The sequence below is a fragment of the Lipotes vexillifer genome, unplaced genomic scaffold (assembly GCF_000442215.2).
Source record: "Lipotes vexillifer unplaced genomic scaffold, Lipotes_vexillifer_v1.1 scaffold778, whole genome shotgun sequence".
Classification (NCBI taxonomy): Eukaryota; Metazoa; Chordata; class Mammalia; order Artiodactyla; family Lipotidae; genus Lipotes; species Lipotes vexillifer.
Window position 1 is genome coordinate 1,087,259 of NW_006774127.1, and position 8,192 is coordinate 1,095,450.

The window sequence follows — 8,192 nt, forward strand, 5'->3', positions numbered from 1 at the left end:
TACTTCTTCTTTTCCAATTTGTATTCCTTTTATTTCTTTTCCTTCTCTGATTGCGGTGGCTAGGACTTCCAAAACTATGTTGAATAATAGTGGCGAGAGTGGACATCCTTGTCTTGCTCCTGATCTTAGAGGAAATGCTTTCAGTTTTTCACCATTGAGAATGATGCTGGCTGTGGGTTTGTCGTATATGGCCTTTATTATGTTGAGATAGGTTCCTTCTATGTCCACTTTCTGGAGAGTTTTTATCCTAAATGGGTGTTGAATTTTGTCAGAAGCTTTTTCTGCATCTATTGAGATGATCATATGGTTTTTATTCTTCACTTTGTTAATATGGTGTATCACATTGATTGATTTGCATATATTGAAGAATCCTTGCATCCCTGGGATAAATCCCACTTGATCATGGTGTAGGATCCTTTTAATGTGTTGTTGGATTCTGTTTGCTAGTATTTTGTTGAGGATTTTTGCATGTATATTCATCAGTGATATTGGTCTGTAATTTTCTTTTTTTGTAGTATCTTTGGCTGGTTTTGGTATCAGGGTGATGGTGGCCTCACAGAATGAGTTTGTGAGTATTCCTTCCTCCGCAATTTTTTGGAAGAGTTTGAGAAGGATGGGTGTTAGCTCTTCTCTAAATGTTTGATAGAATTCACCTGTGAAGCCATCTGGTCCTGGACTTCTGTTTGTTGGAAGATTTTTAATCACAGTTTCCATTTCATTACTTGTGATTGGCCTATTCATATTTTCTATTTCTTCCTGGTTCGGTCTTGGAAGGTTATACCTTTCTAAGAATGTGTCCATTTCTTTCAGGTTGTCCATTTCGTTGGCATAGAGTTGCTTGTAGTAGTCTCTTGGGATGCTTTGTATTTCTGTGGTGTCTTTTGTAACTTCCCCTTTTTTGTTTCTAATTTTATTGATTTGAGTCCTCTACCTCTTCTTCTTGATGAGTCTGGCTAATGGTTTATCAATTTTGTTTATCTTCTCAAAGAACCAACTTTTAGTTTTATTGATCTTTGCTATTGTTTTCTTTGTTCTATTTCATTTATTTCTGCTCTGATCTTTATGATTCCTTTCCTTTTGCTAACTTTGGGTTTTGTTTGTTCTTCTTTCTCTAGCTGCTGTATGTGTAAGGTTAGATTGTTTATTTGAGATTTTTCTTGTTTCTTGAGGTAGGCTTGTATAGCTACAAACTTCCCTCTTAAAACTGCTTTTGCTGCACCCCATAGGTTTTGGATCATCATGTTTTCATTGTCATTTGTCTTTAGGTATTTTCTGATTTCCTCTTTGATTTCTTCAGTGATCTCTTGGTTATTTAGTAACGTATTGTTTAGTCTCCATGTGTTTGTGTTTTTTATGTTTTTTTCCCTGTAATTCATTTCTAATCTCATAGTGTTGTGCTCAGAAAAGATGTTTGATATGATTTCAATTTTCTTAAATTTACTGAGGCTTGACTTGTGACCCAAGATGTGATCTATCCTGAAGAATGTTCTGTGCACACTTGAGAAGAAAGTGTAATCTGCTGTTTTTGGATGGAATGTCCTCTAAATATCAATTAAATTTATCTGGTCTATTGTGTTATTTAAAGCTTCTGTTTCCTTATTTATTTTCATTTTGGATGATGTGTCCATTGGTGTAAGTGAGGTGTTAAAGTCCCCTACTATTATTATGTTACTGTCGATTACCTCTTTTATAGCTGTTAGCAGTTGCCTTATGTATTGAGGTGCTTCTGTGTTGGGCGCATATATATTTATAATTGTTATATCTTCTTCTTGGATTGATCCCTTGATCATTTTGTAGTGTCCTTCCTTGTCTCTTGTAACATTCTTTATTTTAAAGTCTGTTTTATCTGATATGAGTATTGGTACTCCAACTTTCTTTGGATTTCCATTCGCATGGAATATCTTTTTCCATCCCCTCACTTTCAGTCTGAATGTGTCCCTAGGTCTGGAGTGGGTCTCTTGTAGACAGCATATATATGGGTCTTGTTTTTGTATCCATTCAGTAAGCCTGTGTCTTTTGGTTGGAGCATTTAATCCATTCATGTTTAAGGTAATTATCGATATATATGTTCCTATGACCGTTTTCTTAATTGTTTTGGGTTTGTTTTTGTAGGCCCGTTTCTCCTCTTGTGTTTCCCACTTAGAGAAGTTCCTTTAGCATTTGTTGTGGAGCTGGTTTGGTGGTGCTGAACTCTCTCAGCTTTTGCTTGTCGGTAAAGCTTTTGATTTCTCCATCGAATCTGAATGAGATCCTTGCTGGGTAGAGTAATCTTGGTTGTAGGTTCTTCCCTTTCATCACTTTAAGTATATCGTGCCACTCCCTTCTGGCTTGTAGAGTTTCTGCTGAGAAATCAACTGTTAACCTTATGGGAGTTCCCTTGCATATTATTTGTTGTTTTTCCCTTGCTGCTTTTAATAATTTTTCTTTGTCTTTAATTTTTGCCAATTTGATTACTGTGTGTCTCGGCGTGTTTCTCCTTGGGTTTATCCTGCCTGGGACTCTCTGCACTTCCTGGACTTGGGTGGCTCTTTCCTTTCCCACGTTAGGGAAGTTTTCGACTATAATCTCTTCAAATATTTTCTCAGGTCCTTTCTCTCTCTTCTCCTTCTGGGACCCCTATAATGCGAATGTTGTTGCATTTAATGTTGTCCCAGAGGTCTCTTAGGCCATCTTCATTTCTTTTCATTCTTTTTTCTTTATTCTGTTCCGCAGCAGTGAATCCCGCCATTCTGTCTTCCAGGTCACTTATCCATTCTTCTGCCTCAGTTATTCTGCTATTGATTCCTTCTAGTGTAGTTTTCATTTCAGTTATTGAATTGTTCATCTCTGTTTCTTTGTTCTTCAATTCTTCTAGGTCTTTGTTAAACATTTCTTGCATCTTCTCGATATTTGCCTCCATTCTTTTTCTGACGTCCTGGATCATCTTCACTATCATTATTCTGAATTCTTTTTCTGGAAGGTTGCCTATCTCCACTTCATTTAGTTGTTTTTCTGAGGTTTTATCTTGTTCCTTCATCTGGTACATAGCCCTCTGCCTTTTCCTCTTGTCTGTCTTTCTGTGAATGTGGTTTTTGTTCCACAGGCTGCAGGATTGTAGTTCTTCTTGCTTCTGCTGTCTGCCCTCTGGTGGATAAGGCTATCTAAGAGGCTTATGCAAGTTTTCTGATGGGAGGGACTGGTGGTGGGTATAGCTGACTGTTGCTCTGGTGGGCAGAGCTCAGTAAAACTTTAATCCGCTTGACTGCTGATTCGTGAGGCTGTTCCCTCCCTGTTGGTTGTTTGGTCTGAGGCAACCCACCACTGAAGCCTACCTAGGCTCTTTGGTGGGGCTAATGGCAGACTCTGGGAGGGCTCATGCCAAGGAGTAATTCCCAGAACTTCTGCTGCCAGTGTCCTCGTCCCCACGGTGAGTCACAGCCCTGCACTGCCTCTGCAGGAGACCCTCCAACACTAGCAGGTAGGTCTGATTCAGTCTCCCCTGGGGTCACTGCTCCTTCCCCTGGGTGCTGATGCGCACACTACTTTGTGTGTGCTCTCCAAGAGTGGAGTCTCTGTTTCCCCCAGTTCTGTTGAAGCCCTGCAATCAAATCCCAGTAGCCTTCAAAGTCTGATTCTCTAGGAATTCCTCCTCCTGTTGCCAGAACCCCAGGTTGGGAAGCCTGACGTGGGGCTCAGAACCTTCACTCCAGTGGGTGGACTTCTGTGGTATAAGTGTTCTCCAGTTTGTGAGTCACCCACCCAGCAGTTATGGGATTTGGTTTTACTGTGATTGCACCCCTCCTACCATCTCATTGTGGCTTCTCCTTTGTCTTTGGATGAGGGGTATCTTTTTTGGTGAGTTCCAGTGTCTTCCTGTCAATGATTGTCCAGCAGCTAGTAGTGATTCTGGTGTTCTCGCAAGAGGGAGTGAGAGCACATCCTTCTACTCCACCATCTTGGTTCCAATCCCAGCTTCTGTGGGAGGAGTCTGGCATGGCTTCACTGGGTCCTCTGCTTAGGGTCTCAAAAGGCTGCAATCATCGTTTCTGCCAGAGTGGAGGTCTCATCTCAGATTCCATTAGGGAAGGATCCACTTCCAAATTCATTTAATTCTTCTGGCAATGAGTTTATCTCTGCTATTTAAATTATGTATCCTTTTCAAAAGCACAAGAGTGTACATTCTTGTACTCTGGGTCTCTTTTATAAGGGTGCTAATCCCATTCATGAGGGCTCCAGCATCATGACCTAATCACCTCCCAAAGGCCCCGCTTTTTAAATTAAGATTTCAACATATGAATTTGGGGTGGGAACATAAACTTTCAGTCTATAACAAACATGTGCACTTCAATGCCATTTCTTTCAGACTTACATTAATTCCCTAAACAAACACTTATTGAACACATGCTAAGTGCCTGCCTAGGTCTGGAAATATGGCTAGAATTGGGGATAAATAAGTCAGTCATAGTTCATATGCTCAGGGATATTGTAAACTATAATCATATAAAGATATATATTGGAGTAATTAATACAAAGCTTCAGTATTTAATGTCACAAGAATTTTGGCTTTTTATATTCCATGAACTGTTTTGTGAGTATGTTGTTTCTTCTAAACAGTGAATGACAGGAAAGAAATACAGATAAATTTGGTAATGTATTCAAACATACCATAATGTACACAATTTTTAAAAATCATTTATAAGACAAATGGCAAATTAATTTTTAGGATACTGAACATTCAAGGCAAGGTCGCATATTAGGATCTATTTTTTTTTTTAAGAGGGAGACGTGACTTTATTAGAAAAGAAAAACAAAAAAGCACAAAAAACTGAGATGAGTTGGTCCTTAACAGATGCCTTGGTGGATGAGGCTGCTTTTGGCTGTGCTGGCCTTCTCCTGCTCCCACCACCGGGCAGGGTCCAGCTCAAAGCAGCGCCACAGCCGCAGGGTCTCATCTGCTGCTGCTGATGCCACTGTAGCCCCATCTGGGCTCATGGTCAGGCTAAGGACCTGGGCTGTGTGACCTTTCAGCTCAGCCACCTTGGCCATGGTTGGGTATTCCAAATCACCAGCTGGTTCTGGGCAAAGCCATGGCCTGAGATGAGCTTCTTGTAGTGGGGAGACCAGAGGATGGAGCACACCTGGGAGTGGGCATCCACAGCACTCAGCCAGGCCCCAGAGCAGACGTTCCAGACACGAATGTGTCGATCACTTGTGCCCCTTCCAGTTGCCAGGACATTGGGCTGCCAGGGACACCAAGCCACAGCCTTGACAGCCTCTTGATGCTGGGTAAATGTCTGCAGAGGAACCCAGCCACCCTCTCCAGGAGAACTAGGCCACACATTGACCAAGTTATCATTGCCACCACTGGCTAAATGTCGTCCATCTGGGGCCCAGCGCAGACCACACACTTCCTGGCTGTGGCCTCTCAGTGTGACCACATGGTATTCTGCTACCCGAACATCGTGGTGTGGGATGTGGCCAGAGAGTGAGCCACTACACAGGATATAGCTATTCCAACCGAGGGAGCCCACTCGGGCAGAATGGTCATGTTTCGAAGCCGTTTCTGCTGTTGCACATCCCATAGCTGCACCTCAGCACTGCTGGTGGTACCCACAGCCAGGTAGTTTCCCTCTTTGATCGAGGCCACAGAAGATGTATAGTCCCCAGGCTGCTCCATTTGCAGCAGCTGCAGGATGTCACCAGAGCTAGCACTCCACAAGTACACACTGTTGTCCAAAGCCACAGCCAGTGTATCCCAGAGCTCCAAGCTACACGGTTCAGGTAGTAGTCATTCCGGATTTCAGGGGCATCCAGGATCCTGTCTGGCAGGGAAGGAATGTAACTGCTGGTCTTCCTGCTGGAGCTGGGCGTGACCTTCTGGCTATAGAGTACTTTCAGTCTGTTCTGGTAACCTTCTGGGGCATTTTGTGGTTTTCCACTGAGCCGAAGCATCTTGGCTTCCTCCACATGAAAACCGTTCAGGTTCAAAGCCCATGCTTTCTGATGTTCCTTCTTGGTGGGTGTCTGACTGTCTTCGGGCTGCTTCTCCTTGCTCGGGAGAATGCTAGCGACCTCCATCTGGAAAGCACTGCGACGGGGGATAGAGCGATCGCCGCCAGGTTTACTGGGAGTGGTCTGAATCTTGGAGCTGGATTTGCCGGGAGTTCGGCCCCGGGGTCCTCCCGGCGCTGTGGGATCGGTTGGCTGCCCACATAGGCGAGCGGCCCGGCCCGAGGCTTCCTTCGCTTTGCGCTGCCAGAGCGCAGGGGCTGCGTTGGACATGGGTGCAGCCGGCTGCAGCAGCGAGTGCAGGTCACCCTCGAACGCGAACTGGGCCATGGGAGCGTCCCCGGATCGCTCGGCCCAGCCGCCTCTCACCGCCAGGTCAAAGCAGGCTCCGATCCCAGACCCTAGGATCAGTATTAAATGTTTGCATCTAGAAAAGAAAATGATTGTAATAGTTTTAAAGATATTACACGGCTCTAATTTGCTTGTATTTTACAGACTTCAAAAAACTCTGAAAGGTTTGTTTATAAAGGCTTCCAGATGATACTTTTTTTTTTTTTTTTTTTTGGCTGTGTTGGGTCTTCGTTGCTGCGCGCGGGCTTTCTCTAGTTGCAGCAAGCGCGGAGGCTACTCTAAATTGCGGTGCACGGGCTTCTCATTGTCAAGGCTTCTCTTGTTGCGGAGCACGGGCTCTAGGCACGCGGGCTTCAGTAGTTGTGGTGCACGGGCTTAGTTACTTCGCGGCTGTGGGATCTTCCCGGACCAAGGCTCGAACCCGTGTCCCCTGCATTGGCAGGCGGATTCTTAACCACTGCGCCACCAGGGAAGCCCCAGATGATACTCGTATGACAGAGGGAATACAGAGACAAAATCTAGAAAGGAAACATTCAGAGCCCCTTTTACAAGTAGGGAGTCACTAGGCTGGAATCTCATCTCCAAAACTGACCGGCCACGCAAAGGTCAAGCTACTTTCTCAGGGCAGCCCAGAAGCTTGAGAAGATTCCCAGAATTCCTGGACAGTAAAGCACAATTTCCCAGAGAAGGCGCCCACTGCTCCCCTTCTTCCGGCCTCTGGGCTTTCACCGTCTCCTCCCCGCTCCCACCGCTGGGCTCTGCCTCCTTACACGGGATTTAACTTACGTGTATGTAAAAGAAAATAAACATCTTACACTGAAATATAAAAATGTTGAAAGTTGTGGTATAAAGTGAATTCCCTCCTCACCTCAAAATGTTTACAGATCTAATGGCCTTTACACATAATGACATCACATCATGTCGTTATCAGTACTGTTAGACTTTTTGGCAAGAACTGTGATTTACTCATCTTAACACATAGATTTGAATGGATTTGCTATTAGAAATGATAAAAGATCCCTTTAGACTCTGGAGACTGAGTTTAGGAATAAAACTAAAAGAGCATGTTAGTAATTCATCATTACCAAGATACACAGGAACAATGAATGAAAATCATGAAGTGCTGGGACCCTTGTAGTATAGATTTCCAGGCTAGATTAACTTTCTGAAAGCAAAGGCCACTTTTCTCCTAAATGATATGCAGCCGTTTCCCTGGAGCTGGGTCAGTGTCGCTCATGCTGCATTTAGACTCTACCCCATTGTCACAGAAAATTCTAGCGAAAGTCTGCCTGCAGTGCCATTGTGTATTTGTACATTCGCTACAATGCTGTTTTTTATGGCAAAACACACACACACACACACACACACACACACACACACACACACACACGATGTTAGAGTGTCTCATAACTTAAGCTTTTGTTCCTAAATAGAAATAGCTTCCCGAAAATTTCTTTCGGGAGAGACCTCACTTCTGCACAAGATGCTTTGCATATACTGACTGGTGAAAAAGTCTCCTTGAAAATAACCCAGTTTATTCATAGGACTGGGGAGCTAGCATAAGTAAAATCACTGGCAAACAAAGCTTGAAATAATTTTTCCTCCATTTAATCTCTTTTAAATGGACCGTTTGATTTATGAATAAAGTAATCATAATGCGGACTCTGTTCGGGGAAAAAGCATATGTAAGTGACTGGAAAGGATTGGACGTGTCTTCACAGTGTATTGACTCTCATGTATGATGTACTCACAGTAGCTACTAAACCGTGAGGATATTCTGTTTCAGAGTTGCTCTTAAACTCACCCAACTTACTCAATGGAGCCTGGGCATCTAGAACTGAAATACAATGCAC

At 43.5% G+C, this 8,192-nt stretch overlaps 1 pseudogene; it reads right to left on the bottom strand.

Moving 5' to 3' along the window:
* Positions 1 to 4,821: 4,821 nt before the first annotated feature.
* On the bottom strand, positions 4,822 to 6,318 carry LOC103078146 (cell division cycle protein 20 homolog pseudogene; annotated as a pseudogene).
* Between the last annotated feature and the right edge of the window lie 1,874 nt (positions 6,319 to 8,192).